This window comes from Mytilus californianus, unplaced genomic scaffold, assembly GCF_021869535.1.
Source record: "Mytilus californianus isolate M0D057914Y unplaced genomic scaffold, xbMytCali1.0.p SCAF_16, whole genome shotgun sequence".
Lineage (NCBI taxonomy): Eukaryota > Metazoa > Mollusca > Bivalvia > Mytilida > Mytilidae > Mytilus > Mytilus californianus.
The window spans coordinates 2,595,697-2,609,614 of record NW_026262648.1 but is presented as its reverse complement, the minus strand read 5'-3'; the positions used below and the strand labels follow the sequence as shown (position 1 = coordinate 2,609,614).

The following is a 13,918-nucleotide window of genomic DNA, read 5'->3' as shown; positions in this document are numbered from 1 at the left end:
AATAAAATAAACATTTTTTTTTAAGTTTAAATGATATCTTATTGAAATATTTTGTGAGAGACGTCCATATGACATTTAAAAAATGTTTTTAAAATGTTGTGTGTTTGCTGGGTAGTCTTGAATCGTATACTTTTGCTAAAAGCACAGAAAAAACGATTTTAATTTCACAGCCGAAAGGAGGGGTGCAAGTTTAGACAGATCGATAATAACCTGAGCGTTATAGACTGAAAATTCCATCTGGTTGGAAGAAGGACTCCGTGGCGCAACGGTAGCGCGTCTGACTCCAGATCAGAAGGTTGCGTGTTCGAATCACGTCGGGGTCATATGTATTTTTGCTGCAATTTTCTAGAAATATTAAGAAGGTCTCACATTCAACGTTTGTGTCAATTGAAAGAAACTGATTTCAAACTGTGTGGATGCAAGGGAGAAATTCTTGAATCCTGTTTCTCGTTCAAGTTACATGTCAGTGAAACACAAAGATCCCCACATCAAATATTCTTGCTACATATCTATTAGTTTTCCTTCAATAACAATTAAATTTCAGGCGGAAGATAGGAAAGCTCACGATTTTGTTTAGTTTAAAGTTTTAACTGCCAAATTTTCGTTAAACTTCACGACTTTATTAGGATTTATCCTGACATTGTGAGTGCTTCCTCTATGCTGTCTTAGCGGTCTTCCTCAAAAGTTAAACTGAATGAAATATGTCATATAAGTTCTCAATTCATTTCGAAAGGTGACTGGTCGTTTTCAGGACAGTATCTTCTATGGTGAACTTACCGGTAACTTTGATTCCTACATGAGCAGTGTGTCATTTATTACAAAAAGTTGACATCAAAAGTCTGCGTCGTCGACAGGATTCGAACCTGTGCGGGGAGACCCCAATAGATTTCTAGTCTATCGCCTTTTTTTTTCATTAATAAAATTTTTATTACATATTTACATACTGTTACCATGAGACATTCCTCATTGGTGAGAAGTTTTCTATATACAGAGTTGTTAGTAGTTATCCTCCTACATTAGTAAAAAATAAAATACATCTAGATGAGACACGTTAAAAACTTTAAAAATGGTATAGCATATTAGTCCCAATTTATTTTATAGTGATTCATTCATCAAAAGGGTATATGAATTGAACAGGACAGATTCAATATAAGTTATATATTGAAAGCGAGACAACTCTAAAATATTTTCAAAAGTCGAACACACCTAAATGCGATCGATAATTTTACATTGGAATGTGATAGGTCTATCGCCTTAACCACTCGGCCACGACGACTTGATACATTCGTCCAAAATTAACTCCTTTATACTTAATACCAGGTGCAGCAACAACCTGTCGTAATTGCCACATCGTCATACGGAAGTAATCTTATAAGTTCTTAATTCTTTATTGGCAAGTCTGAATAAGGAAACTAAGCCTCTGTAAGATATTGTAACTAGAGTTAAATGCCGAACAATTTTGGATGGTAGCCGGAGGCGACATTTTTAATGTTTAAGTTTTTCTTGTATATTTTGTCTATAAATTAGATTGATTAGTCTTGAATCGTATACTTTTGCTAAAAGCACAGAAAAAACGATTTTAATTTCACAGCCGAAAGGAGGGGTGCAAGTTTAGACAGATCGATAATAACCTGAGCGTTATAGACTGAAAATTCCATCTGGTTGGAAGAAGGACTCCGTGGCGCAACGGTAGCGCGTCTGACTCCAGATCAGAAGGTTGCGTGTTCGAATCACGTCGGGGTCATATGTATTTTTGCTGCAATTTTCTAGAAATATTAAGAAGGTCTCACATTCAACGTTTGTGTCAATTGAAAGAAACTGATTTCAAACTGTGTGGATGCAAGGGAGAAATTCTTGAATCCTGTTTCTCGTTCAAGTTACATGTCAGTGAAACACAAAGATCCCCACATCAAATATTCTTGCTACATATCTATTAGTTTTCCTTCAATAACAATTAAATTTCAGGCGGAAGATAGGAAAGCTCACGATTTTGTTTAGTTTAAAGTTTTAACTGCCAAATTTTCGTTAAACTTCACGACTTTATTAGGATTTATCCTGACATTGTGAGTGCTTCCTCTATGCTGTCTTAGCGGTCTTCCTCAAAAGTTAAACTGAATGAAATATGTCATATAAGTTCTCAATTCATTTCGAAAGGTGACTGGTCGTTTTCAGGACAGTATCTTCTATGGTGAACTTACCGGTAACGTTGATTCCTACATGAGCAGTGTGTCATTTATTACAAAAAGTTGACATCAAAAAGTCTGCGTCGTCGACAGGATTCGAACCTGTGCGGGGAGACCCCAATAGATTTCTAGTCTATCGCCTTAACCACTCGGCCACGACGACTTGATACATTCGTCCAAAATTAACTCCTTTATACTTAATACCAGGTGCAGCAACAACCTGTCGTAATTGCCACATCGTCATACGGAAGTAATCTTATAAGTTCTTAATTCCTTATTGGCAAGTCTGAATAAGGAAACTAAGCCTCTGTAAGATATTGTAACTAGAGTTAAATGCCGAACAATTTTGGATGGTAGCCGGAGGCGACATTTTTAATATTTAAGTTTTTCTTGCATATTTTGTCTATAAATTAGATTGATTAGTCTTGAATCGTATACTTTTGCTAAAAGCACAGAAAACACGATTTTAATTTCACAGCCGAAAGGAGGGGTGCAAGTTTAGACAGATCGATAATAACCTGAGCGTTATAGACTGAAAATTCCATCTGGTTGGAAGAAGGACTCCGTGGCGCAACGGTAGCGCGTCTGACTCCAGATCAGAAGGTTGCGTGTTCGAATCACGTCGGGGTCATATGTATTTTTGCTGCAATTTTCTAGAAATATTAAGAAGGTCTCACATTCAACGTTTGTGTCAATTGAAAGAAACTGATTTCAAACTGTGTGGATGCAAGGGAGAAATTCTTGAATCCTGTTTCTCGTTCAAGTTACATGTCAGTGAAACACAAAGATCCCCACATCAAATAGTCTTGCTACATATCTATTAGTTTTCCTTCAATAACAATTAAATTTCAGGCGGAAGATAGGAAAGCTCACGATTTTGTTTAGTTTAAAGTTTTAACTGCCAAATTTTCGTTCAACTTCACGACTTTATTAGGATTTATCCTGACATTGTGAGTGCTTCCTCTATGCTGTCTTAGCGGTCTTCCTCAAAAGTTAAACTGAATGAAATATGTCATATAAGTTCTCAATTCATTTCGAAAGGTGACTGGTCGTTTTCAGGACAGTATCTTCTATGGTGAACTTACCGGTAACTTTGATTCCTACATGAGCAGTGTGTCATTTATTACAAAAAGTTGACATCAAAAAGTCTGCGTCGTCGACAGGATTCGAACCTGTGCGGGGAGACCCCAATAGATTTCTAGTCTATCGCCTTTTTTTTTCATTAATAAAATTTTTATTACATATTTACATACTGTCACCATGAGACATTCCTCATTGGTGAGAAGTTTTCTATATACAGAGTTGTTAGTAGTTATCCTCCTACATTAGTAAAAAATAAAATACATCTAGATGAGACACGTTAAAAACTTTAAAAATGGTATAGCATATTAGTCCCAATTTATTTTATAGTGATTCATTCATCAAAAGGGTATATGAATTGAACAGGACAGATTCAATATAAGTTATATATTGAAAGCGAGACAACTCTAAAATATTTTCAAAAGTCGAACACACCTAAATGCGATCGATAATTTTACATTGGAATGTGATAGGTCTATCGCCTTAACCACTCGGCCACGACGACTTGATACATTCGTCCAAAATTAACTCCTTTATACTTAATACCAGGTGCAGCAACAACCTGTCGTAATTGCCACATCGTCATACGGAAGTAATCTTATAAGTTCTTAATTCTTTATTGGCAAGTCTGAATAAGGAAACTAAGCCTCTGTAAGATATTGTAACTAGAGTTAAATGCCGAACAATTTTGGATGGTAGCCGGAGGCGACATTTTTAATGTTTTTCTTGTATATTTTGTCTATAAATTAGATTGATTAGTCTTGAATCGTATACTTTTGCTAAAAGCACAGAAAACACGATTTTAATTTCACAGCCGAAAGGAGGGGTGTAAGTTTAGACAGATCGATAATAACCTGAGCGTTATAGACTGAAAATTCCATCTGGTTGGAAGAAGGACTCCGTGGCGCAACGGTAGCGCGTCTGACTCCAGATCAGAAGGTTGCGTGTTCGGGGTCATATGTATTTTTGCTGCAATTTTCTAGAAATATTAAGAAGGTCTCACATTCAACGTTTGTGTCAATTGAAAGAAACTGATTTCAAACTGTGTGGATGCAAGGGAGAAATTCTTGAATCCTGTTTCTCGTTCAAGTTACATGTCAGTGAAACACAAAGATCCCCACATCAAATAGTCTTGCTACATATCTATTAGTTTTCCTTCAATAACAATTAAATTTCAGGCGGAAGATAGGAAAGCTCACGATTTTGTTTAGTTTAAAGTTTTAACTGCCAAATTTTCGTTAAACTTCACGACTTTATTAGGATTTATCCTGACATTGTGAGTGCTTCCTCTATGCTGTCTTAGCGGTCTTCCTCAAAAGTTAAACTGAATGAAATATGTCATATAAGTTCTCAATTCATTTCGAAAGGTGACTGGTCGTTTTCAGGACAGTATCTTCTATGGTGAACTTACCGGTAACTTTGATTCCTACATGAGCAGTGTGTCATTTATTACAAAAAGTTGACATCAAAAAGTCTGCGTCGTCGACAGGATTCGAACCTGTGCGGGGAGACCCCAATAGATTTCTAGTCTATCGCCTTAACCACTCGGCCACGACGACTTGATACCTTCGTCCAAAATTAACTCCTTTATACTTAATACCAGGTGCAGCAACAACCTGTCGTAATTGCCACATCGTCATACGGAAGTAATCTTATAAGTTCTTAATTCTTTATTGGCAAGTCTGAATAAGGAAACTAAGCCTCTGTAAGATATTGTAACTAGAGTTAAATGCCGAACAATTTTGGATGGTAGCCGGAGGCGACATTTTTAATATTTAAGTTTTTCATGTATATTTTGTCTATAAATTAGATTGATTAGTCTTGAATCGTATACTTTTGCTAAAAGCACAGAAAACACGATTTTAATTTCACAGCCGAAAGGAGGGGTGCAAGTTTAGACAGATCGATAATAACCTGAGCGTTATAGACTGAAAATTCCATCTGGTTGGAAGAAGGACTCCGTGGCGCAACGGTAGCGCGTCTGACTCCAGATCAGAAGGTTGCGTGTTCGAATCACGTCGGGGTCATATGTATTTTTGCTGCAATTTTCTAGAAATATTAAGAAGGTCTCACATTCAACGTTTGTGTCAATTGAAAGAAACTGATTTCAAACTGTGTGGATGCAAGGGAGAAATTCTTGAATCCTGTTTCTCGTTCAAGTTACATGTCAGTGAAACACAAAGATCCCCACATCAAATATTCTTGCTACATATCTATTAGTTTTCCTTCAATAACAATTAAATTTCAGGCGGAAGATAGGAAAGCTCACGATTTTGTTTAGTTTAAAGTTTTAACTGCCAAATTTTCGTTAAACTTCACGACTTTATTAGGATTTATCCTGACATTGTGAGTGCTTCCTCTATGCTGTCTTAGCGGTCTTCCTCAAAAGTTAAACTGAATGAAATATGTCATATAAGTTCTCAATTCATTTCGAAAGGTGACTGGTCGTTTTCAGGACAGTATCTTCTATGGTGAACTTACCGGTAACTTTGATTCCTACATGAGCAGTGTGTCATTTATTACAAAAAGTTGACATCAAAAAGTCTGCGTCGTCGACAGGATTCGAACCTGTGCGGGGAGACCCCAATAGATTTCTAGTCTATCGCCTTAACCACTCGGCCACGACGACTTGATACATTGGTCCAAAATTAACTCCTTTATACTTAATACCAGGTGCAGCAACAACCTGTCGTAATTGCCACATCGTCATACGGAAGTAATCTTATAAGTTCTTAATTCTTTATTGGCAAGTCTGAATAAGGAAACTAAGCCTCTGTAAGATATTGTAACTAGAGTTAAATGCCGAACAATTTTGGATGGTAGCCGGAGGCGACATTTTTAATATTTAAGTTTTTCTTGTATATTTTGTCTATAAATTAGATTGATTAGTCTTGAATCGTATACTTTTGCTAAAAGCACAGAAAAAACGATTTTAATTTCACAGCCGAAAGGAGGGGTGCAAGTTTAGACAGATCGATAATAACCTGAGCGTTATAGACTGAAAATTCCATCTGGTTGGAAGAAGGACTCCGTGGCGCAACGGTAGCGCGTCTGACTCCAGATCAGAAGGTTGCGTGTTCGAATCACGTCGGGGTCATATGTATTTTTGCTGCAATTTTCTAGAAATATTAAGAAGGTCTCACATTCAACGTTTGTGTCAATTGAAAGAAACTGATTTCAAACTGTGTGGATGCAAGGGAGAAATTCTTGAATCCTGTTTCTCGTTCAAGTTACATGTCAGTGAAACACAAAGATCCCCACATCAAATATTCTTGCTACATATCTATTAGTTTTCCTTCAATAACAATTAAATTTCAGGCGGAAGATAGGAAAGCTCACGATTTTGTTTAGTTTAAAGTTTTAACTGCCAAATTTTCGTTAAACTTCACGACTTTATTAGGATTTATCCTGACATTGTGAGTGCTTCCTCTATGCTGTCTTAGCGGTCTTCCTCAAAAGTTAAACTGAATGAAATATGTCATATAAGTTCTCAATTCATTTCGAAAGGTGACTGGTCGTTTTCAGGACAGTATCTTCTATGGTGAACTTACCGGTAACTTTGATTCCTACATGAGCAGTGTGTCATTTATTACAAAAAGTTGACATCAAAAAGTCTGCGTCGTCGACAGGATTCGAACCTGTGCGGGGAGACCCCAATAGATTTCTAGTCTATCGCCTTAACCACTCGGCCACGACAACTTGATACATTCGTCCAAAATTAACTCCTTTATACTTAATACCAGGTGCAGCAACAACCTGTCGTAATTGCCACATCGTCATACGGAAGTAATCTTATAAGTTCTTAATTCTTTATTGGCAAGTCTGAATAAGGAAACTAAGCCTCTGTAAGATATTGTAACTAGAGTTAAATGCCGAACAATTTTGGATGGTAGCCGGAGGCGACATTTTTAATATTTAAGTTTTTCTTGTATATTTTGTCTATAAATTAGATTGATTAGTCTTGAATCGTATACTTTTGCTAAAAGCACAGAAAAAACGATTTTAATTTCACAGCCGAAAGGAGGGGTGCAAGTTTAGACAGATCGATAATAACCTGAGCGTTATAGACTGAAAATTCCATCTGGTTGGAAGAAGGACTCCGTGGCGCAACGGTAGCGCGTCTGACTCCAGATCAGAAGGTTGCGTGTTCGAATCACGTCGGGGTCATATGTATTTTTGCTGCAATTTTCTAGAAATATTAAGAAGGTCTCACATTCAACGTTTGTGTCAATTGAAAGAAACTGATTTCAAACTGTGTGGATGCAAGGGAGAAATTCTTGAATCCTGTTTCTCGTTCAAGTTACATGTCAGTGAAACACAAAGATCCCCACATCAAATATTCTTGCTACATATCTATTAGTTTTCCTTCAATAACAATTAAATTTCAGGCGGAAGATAGGAAAGCTCACGATTTTGTTTAGTTTAAAGTTTTAACTGCCAAATTTTCGTTAAACTTCACGACTTTATTAGGATTTATCCTGACATTGTGAGTGCTTCCTCTATGCTGTCTTAGCGGTCTTCCTCAAAAGTTAAACTGAATGAAATATGTCATATAAGTTCTCAATTCATTTCGAAAGGTGACTGGTCGTTTTCAGGACAGTATCTTCTATGGTGAACTTACCGGTAACTTTGATTCCTACATGAGCAGTGTGTCATTTATTACAAAAAGTTGACATCAAAAAGTCTGCGTCGTCGACAGGATTCGAACCTGTGCGGGGAGACCCCAATAGATTTCTAGTCTATCGCCTTAACCACTCGGCCACGACGACTTGATACATTCGTCCAAAATTAACTCCTTTATACTTAATACCAGGTGCAGCAACAACCTGTCGTAATTGCCACATCGTCATACGGAAGTAATCTTATAAGTTCTTAATTCTTTATTGGCAAGTCTGAATAAGGAAACTAAGCCTCTGTAAGATATTGTAACTAGAGTTAAATGCCGAACAATTTTGGATGGTAGCCGGAGGCGACATTTTTAATATTTAAGTTTTTCTTGTATATTTTGTCTATAAATTAGATTGATTAGTCTTGAATCGTATACTTTTGCTAAAAGCACAGAAAAAACGATTTTAATTTCACAGCCGAAAGGAGGGGTGCAAGTTTAGACAGATCGATAATAACCTGAGCGTTATAGACTGAAAATTCCATCTGGTTGGAAGAAGGACTCCGTGGCGCAACGGTAGCGCGTCTGACTCCAGATCAGAAGGTTGCGTGTTCGAATCACGTCGGGGTCATATGTATTTTTGCTGCAATTTTCTAGAAATATTAAGAAGGTCTCACATTCAACGTTTGTGTCAATTGAAAGAAACTGATTTCAAACTGTGTGGATGCAAGGGAGAAATTCTTGAATCCTGTTTCTCGTTCAAGTTACATGTCAGTGAAACACAAAGATCCCCACATCAAATATTCTTGCTACATATCTATTAGTTTTCCTTCAATAACAATTAAATTTCAGGCGGAAGATAGGAAAGCTCACGATTTTGTTTAGTTTAAAGTTTTAACTGCCAAATTTTCGTTAAACTTCACGACTTTATTAGGATTTATCCTGACATTGTGAGTGCTTCCTCTATGCTGTCTTAGCGGTCTTCCTCAAAAGTTAAACTGAATGAAATATGTCATATAAGTTCTCAATTCATTTCGAAAGGTGACTGGTCGTTTTCAGGACAGTATCTTCTATGGTGAACTTACCGGTAACTTTGATTCCTACATGAGCAGTGTGTCATTTATTACAAAAAGTTGACATCAAAAAGTCTGCGTCGTCGACAGGATTCGAACCTGTGCGGGGAGACCCCAATAGATTTCTAGTCTATCGCCTTAACCACTCGGCCACGACGACTTGATACATTCGTCCAAAATTAACTCCTTTATACTTAATACCAGGTGCAGCAACAACCTGTCGTAATTGCCACATCGTCATACGGAAGTAATCTTATAAGTTCTTAATTCTTTATTGGCAAGTCTGAATAAGGAAACTAAGCCTCTGTAAGATATTGTAACTAGAGTTAAATGCCGAACAATTTTGGATGGTAGCCGGAGGCGACATTTTTAATATTTAAGTTTTTCTTGTATATTTTGTCTATAAATTAGATTGATTAGTCTTGAATCGTATACTTTTGCTAAAAGCACAGAAAAAACGATTTTAATTTCACAGCCGAAAGGAGGGGTGCAAGTTTAGACAGATCGATAATAACCTGAGCGTTATAGACTGAAAATTCCATCTGGTTGGAAGAAGGACTCCGTGGCGCAACGGTAGCGCGTCTGACTCCAGATCAGAAGGTTGCGTGTTCGAATCACGTCGGGGTCATATGTATTTTTGCTGCAATTTTCTAGAAATATTAAGAAGGTCTCACATTCAACGTTTGTGTCAATTGAAAGAAACTGATTTCAAACTGTGTGGATGCAAGGGAGAAATTCTTGAATCCTGTTTCTCGTTCAAGTTACATGTCAGTGAAACACAAAGATCCCCACATCAAATATTCTTGCTACATATCTATTAGTTTTCCTTCAATAACAATTAAATTTCAGGCGGAAGATAGGAAAGCTCACGATTTTGTTTAGTTTAAAGTTTTAACTGCCAAATTTTCGTTAAACTTCACGACTTTATTAGGATTTATCCTGACATTGTGAGTGCTTCCTCTATGCTGTCTTAGCGGTCTTCCTCAAAAGTTAAACTGAATGAAATATGTCATATAAGTTCTCAATTCATTTCGAAAGGTGACTGGTCGTTTTCAGGACAGTATCTTCTATGGTGAACTTACCGGTAACTTTGATTCCTACATGAGCAGTGTGTCATTTATTACAAAAAGTTGACATCAAAAAGTCTGCGTCGTCGACAGGATTCGAACCTGTGCGGGGAGACCCCAATAGATTTCTAGTCTATCGCCTTAACCACTCGGCCACGACGACTTGATACATTCGTCCAAAATTAACTCCTTTATACTTAATACCAGGTGCAGCAACAACCTGTCGTAATTGCCACATCGTCATACGGAAGTAATCTTATAAGTTCTTAATTCTTTATTGGCAAGTCTGAATAAGGAAACTAAGCCTCTGTAAGATATTGTAACTAGAGTTAAATGCCGAACAATTTTGGATGGTAGCCGGAGGCGACATTTTTAATATTTAAGTTTTTCTTGTATATTTTGTCTATAAATTAGATTGATTAGTCTTGAATCGTATACTTTTGCTAAAAGCACAGAAAAAACGATTTTAATTTCACAGCCGAAAGGAGGGGTGCAAGTTTAGACAGATCGATAATAACCTGAGCGTTATAGACTGAAAATTCCATCTGGTTGGAAGAAGGACTCCGTGGCGCAACGGTAGCGCGTCTGACTCCAGATCAGAAGGTTGCGTGTTCGAATCACGTCGGGGTCATATGTATTTTTGCTGCAATTTTCTAGAAATATTAAGAAGGTCTCACATTCAACGTTTGTGTCAATTGAAAGAAACTGATTTCAAACTGTGTGGATGCAAGGGAGAAATTCTTGAATCCTGTTTCTCGTTCAAGTTACATGTCAGTGAAACACAAAGATCCCCACATCAAATATTCTTGCTACATATCTATTAGTTTTCCTTCAATAACAATTAAATTTCAGGCGGAAGATAGGAAAGCTCACGATTTTGTTTAGTTTAAAGTTTTAACTGCCAAATTTTCGTTAAACTTCACGACTTTATTAGGATTTATCCTGACATTGTGAGTGCTTCCTCTATGCTGTCTTAGCGGTCTTCCTCAAAAGTTAAACTGAATGAAATATGTCATATAAGTTCTCAATTCATTTCGAAAGGTGACTGGTCGTTTTCAGGACAGTATCTTCTATGGTGAACTTACCGGTAACTTTGATTCCTACATGAGCAGTGTGTCATTTATTACAAAAAGTTGACATCAAAAAGTCTGCGTCGTCGACAGGATTCGAACCTGTGCGGGGAGACCCCAATAGATTTCTAGTCTATCGCCTTAACCACTCGGCCACGACGACTTGATACATTCGTCCAAAATTAACTCCTTTATACTTAATACCAGGTGCAGCAACAACCTGTCGTAATTGCCACATCGTCATACGGAAGTAATCTTATAAGTTCTTAATTCTTTATTGGCAAGTCTGAATAAGGAAACTAAGCCTCTGTAAGATATTGTAACTAGAGTTAAATGCCGAACAATTTTGGATGGTAGCCGGAGGCGACATTTTTAATATTTAAGTTTTTCTTGTATATTTTGTCTATAAATTAGATTGATTAGTCTTGAATCGTATACTTTTGCTAAAAGCACAGAAAAAACGATTTTAATTTCACAGCCGAAAGGAGGGGTGCAAGTTTAGACAGATCGATAATAACCTGAGCGTTATAGACTGAAAATTCCATCTGGTTGGAAGAAGGACTCCGTGGCGCAACGGTAGCGCGTCTGACTCCAGATCAGAAGGTTGCGTGTTCGAATTACGTCGGGGTCATATGTATTTTTGCTGCAATTTTCTAGAAATATTAAGAAGGTCTCACATTCAACGTTTGTGTCAATTGAAAGAAACTGATTTCAAACTGTGTGGATGCAAGGGAGAAATTCTTGAATCCTGTTTCTCGTTCAAGTTACATGTCAGTGAAACACAAAGATCCCCACATCAAATATTCTTGCTACATATCTATTAGTTTTCCTTCAATAACAATTAAATTTCAGGCGGAAGATAGGAAAGCTCACGATTTTGTTTAGTTTAAAGTTTTAACTGCCAAATTTTCGTTAAACTTCACGACTTTATTAGGATTTATCCTGACATTGTGAGTGCTTCCTCTATGCTGTCTTAGCGGTCTTCCTCAAAAGTTAAACTGAATGAAATATGTCATATAAGTTCTCAATTCATTTCGAAAGGTGACTGGTCGTTTTCAGGACAGTATCTTCTATGGTGAACTTACCGGTAACTTTGATTCCTACATGAGCAGTGTGTCATTTATTACAAAAAGTTGACATCAAAAAGTCTGCGTCGTCGACAGGATTCGAACCTGTGCGGGGAGACCCCAATAGATTTCTAGTCTATCGCCTTAACCACTCGGCCACGACGACTTGATACATTCGTCCAAAATTAACTCCTTTATACTTAATACCAGGTGCAGCAACAACCTGTCGTAATTGCCACATCGTCATACGGAAGTAATCTTATAAGTTCTTAATTCTTTATTGGCAAGTCTGAATAAGGAAACTAAGCCTCTGTAAGATATTGTAACTAGAGTTAAATGCCGAACAATTTTGGATGGTAGCCGGAGGCGACATTTTTAATGTTTAAGTTTTTCTTGTATATTTTGTCTATAAATTAGATTGATTAGTCTTGAATCGTATACTTTTGCTAAAAGCACAGAAAAAACGATTTTAATTTCACAGCCGAAAGGAGGGGTGCAAGTTTAGACAGATCGATAATAACCTGAGCGTTATAGACTGAAAATTCCATCTGGTTGGAAGAAGGACTCCGTGGCGCAACGGTAGCGCGTCTGACTCCAGATCAGAAGGTTGCGTGTTCGAATCACGTCGGGGTCATATGTATTTTTGCTGCAATTTTCTAGAAATATTAAGAAGGTCTCACATTCAACGTTTGTGTCAATTGAAAGAAACTGATTTCAAACTGTGTGGATGCAAGGGAGAAATTCTTGAATCCTGTTTCTCGTTCAAGTTACATGTCAGTGAAACACAAAGATCCCCACATCAAATATTCTTGCTACATATCTATTAGTTTTCCTTCAATAACAATTAAATTTCAGGCGGAAGATAGGAAAGCTCACGATTTTGTTTAGTTTAAAGTTTTAACTGCCAAATTTTCGTTAAACTTCACGACTTTATTAGGATTTATCCTGACATTGTGAGTGCTTCCTCTATGCTGTCTTAGCGGTCTTCCTCAAAAGTTAAACTGAATGAAATATGTCATATAAGTTCTCAATTCATTTCGAAAGGTGACTGGTCGTTTTCAGGACAGTATCTTCTATGGTGAACTTACCGGTAACGTTGATTCCTACATGAGCAGTGTGTCATTTATTACAAAAAGTTGACATCAAAAAGTCTGCGTCGTCGACAGGATTCGAACCTGTGCGGGGAGACCCCAATAGATTTCTAGTCTATCGCCTTAACCACTCGGCCACGACGACTTGATACATTCGTCCAAAATTAACTCCTTTATACTTAATACCAGGTGCAGCAACAACCTGTCGTAATTGCCACATCGTCATACGGAAGTAATCTTATAAGTTCTTAATTCCTTATTGGCAAGTCTGAATAAGGAAACTAAGCCTCTGTAAGATATTGTAACTAGAGTTAAATGCCGAACAATTTTGGATGGTAGCCGGAGGCGACATTTTTAATATTTAAGTTTTTCTTGTATATTTTGTCTATAAATTAGATTGATTAGTCTTGAATCGTATACTTTTGCTAAAAGCACAGAAAAAACGATTTTAATTTCACAGCCGAAAGGAGGGGTGCAAGTTTAGACAGATCGATAATAACCTGAGCGTTATAGACTGAAAATTCCATCTGGTTGGAAGAAGGACTCCGTGGCGCAACGGTAGCGCGTCTGACTCCAGATCAGAAGGTTGCGTGTTCGAATCACGTCGGGGTCATATGTATTTTTGCTGCAATTTTCTAGAAATATTAAGAAGGTCTCACATTCAACGTTTGTGTCAATTGA

The 13,918-nt window shown here is 37.2% G+C and overlaps 22 non-coding genes across 22 annotated transcripts; 12 read left to right on the top strand and 10 right to left on the bottom strand.

Annotated features, from left to right (window-relative positions):
* Positions 1–251: 251 nt before the first annotated feature.
* On the top strand, positions 252–323 carry Trnaw-cca (transfer RNA tryptophan (anticodon CCA)). The gene has a single exon. It is a non-coding gene; the product is annotated as a tRNA-Trp (tRNA).
* A 1,349-nt stretch (positions 324–1,672) lies between these two features.
* Positions 1,673–1,744, top strand: Trnaw-cca (transfer RNA tryptophan (anticodon CCA)). The gene has a single exon. It is a non-coding gene; the product is annotated as a tRNA-Trp (tRNA).
* A 520-nt stretch (positions 1,745–2,264) lies between these two features.
* Positions 2,265–2,346, bottom strand: Trnas-aga (transfer RNA serine (anticodon AGA)). The gene has a single exon. It is a non-coding gene; the product is annotated as a tRNA-Ser (tRNA).
* A 396-nt stretch (positions 2,347–2,742) lies between these two features.
* Positions 2,743–2,814, top strand: Trnaw-cca (transfer RNA tryptophan (anticodon CCA)). Its single transcript has one exon. It is a non-coding gene; the product is annotated as a tRNA-Trp (tRNA).
* Positions 2,815–4,740: 1,926 nt separating this feature from the next.
* On the bottom strand, positions 4,741–4,822 carry Trnas-aga (transfer RNA serine (anticodon AGA)). The gene has a single exon. It is a non-coding gene; the product is annotated as a tRNA-Ser (tRNA).
* Positions 4,823–5,218: 396 nt separating this feature from the next.
* On the top strand, positions 5,219–5,290 carry Trnaw-cca (transfer RNA tryptophan (anticodon CCA)). The gene has a single exon. It is a non-coding gene; the product is annotated as a tRNA-Trp (tRNA).
* A 520-nt stretch (positions 5,291–5,810) lies between these two features.
* On the bottom strand, positions 5,811–5,892 carry Trnas-aga (transfer RNA serine (anticodon AGA)). The gene has a single exon. It is a non-coding gene; the product is annotated as a tRNA-Ser (tRNA).
* Positions 5,893–6,288: 396 nt separating this feature from the next.
* Trnaw-cca (transfer RNA tryptophan (anticodon CCA)) lies at positions 6,289–6,360 on the top strand. Its single transcript has one exon. It is a non-coding gene; the product is annotated as a tRNA-Trp (tRNA).
* Positions 6,361–6,880: 520 nt separating this feature from the next.
* Trnas-aga (transfer RNA serine (anticodon AGA)) lies at positions 6,881–6,962 on the bottom strand. The gene has a single exon. It is a non-coding gene; the product is annotated as a tRNA-Ser (tRNA).
* Positions 6,963–7,358: 396 nt separating this feature from the next.
* Trnaw-cca (transfer RNA tryptophan (anticodon CCA)) lies at positions 7,359–7,430 on the top strand. The gene has a single exon. It is a non-coding gene; the product is annotated as a tRNA-Trp (tRNA).
* A 520-nt stretch (positions 7,431–7,950) lies between these two features.
* On the bottom strand, positions 7,951–8,032 carry Trnas-aga (transfer RNA serine (anticodon AGA)). The gene has a single exon. It is a non-coding gene; the product is annotated as a tRNA-Ser (tRNA).
* Positions 8,033–8,428: 396 nt separating this feature from the next.
* On the top strand, positions 8,429–8,500 carry Trnaw-cca (transfer RNA tryptophan (anticodon CCA)). Its single transcript has one exon. It is a non-coding gene; the product is annotated as a tRNA-Trp (tRNA).
* A 520-nt stretch (positions 8,501–9,020) lies between these two features.
* Trnas-aga (transfer RNA serine (anticodon AGA)) lies at positions 9,021–9,102 on the bottom strand. The gene has a single exon. It is a non-coding gene; the product is annotated as a tRNA-Ser (tRNA).
* Positions 9,103–9,498: 396 nt separating this feature from the next.
* On the top strand, positions 9,499–9,570 carry Trnaw-cca (transfer RNA tryptophan (anticodon CCA)). The gene has a single exon. It is a non-coding gene; the product is annotated as a tRNA-Trp (tRNA).
* A 520-nt stretch (positions 9,571–10,090) lies between these two features.
* Trnas-aga (transfer RNA serine (anticodon AGA)) lies at positions 10,091–10,172 on the bottom strand. Its single transcript has one exon. It is a non-coding gene; the product is annotated as a tRNA-Ser (tRNA).
* Positions 10,173–10,568: 396 nt separating this feature from the next.
* Trnaw-cca (transfer RNA tryptophan (anticodon CCA)) lies at positions 10,569–10,640 on the top strand. The gene has a single exon. It is a non-coding gene; the product is annotated as a tRNA-Trp (tRNA).
* A 520-nt stretch (positions 10,641–11,160) lies between these two features.
* Positions 11,161–11,242, bottom strand: Trnas-aga (transfer RNA serine (anticodon AGA)). The gene has a single exon. It is a non-coding gene; the product is annotated as a tRNA-Ser (tRNA).
* Positions 11,243–11,638: 396 nt separating this feature from the next.
* Trnaw-cca (transfer RNA tryptophan (anticodon CCA)) lies at positions 11,639–11,710 on the top strand. Its single transcript has one exon. It is a non-coding gene; the product is annotated as a tRNA-Trp (tRNA).
* A 520-nt stretch (positions 11,711–12,230) lies between these two features.
* Positions 12,231–12,312, bottom strand: Trnas-aga (transfer RNA serine (anticodon AGA)). The gene has a single exon. It is a non-coding gene; the product is annotated as a tRNA-Ser (tRNA).
* A 396-nt stretch (positions 12,313–12,708) lies between these two features.
* On the top strand, positions 12,709–12,780 carry Trnaw-cca (transfer RNA tryptophan (anticodon CCA)). The gene has a single exon. It is a non-coding gene; the product is annotated as a tRNA-Trp (tRNA).
* A 520-nt stretch (positions 12,781–13,300) lies between these two features.
* On the bottom strand, positions 13,301–13,382 carry Trnas-aga (transfer RNA serine (anticodon AGA)). Its single transcript has one exon. It is a non-coding gene; the product is annotated as a tRNA-Ser (tRNA).
* A 396-nt stretch (positions 13,383–13,778) lies between these two features.
* Positions 13,779–13,850, top strand: Trnaw-cca (transfer RNA tryptophan (anticodon CCA)). The gene has a single exon. It is a non-coding gene; the product is annotated as a tRNA-Trp (tRNA).
* Positions 13,851–13,918: the final 68 nt, after the last annotated feature.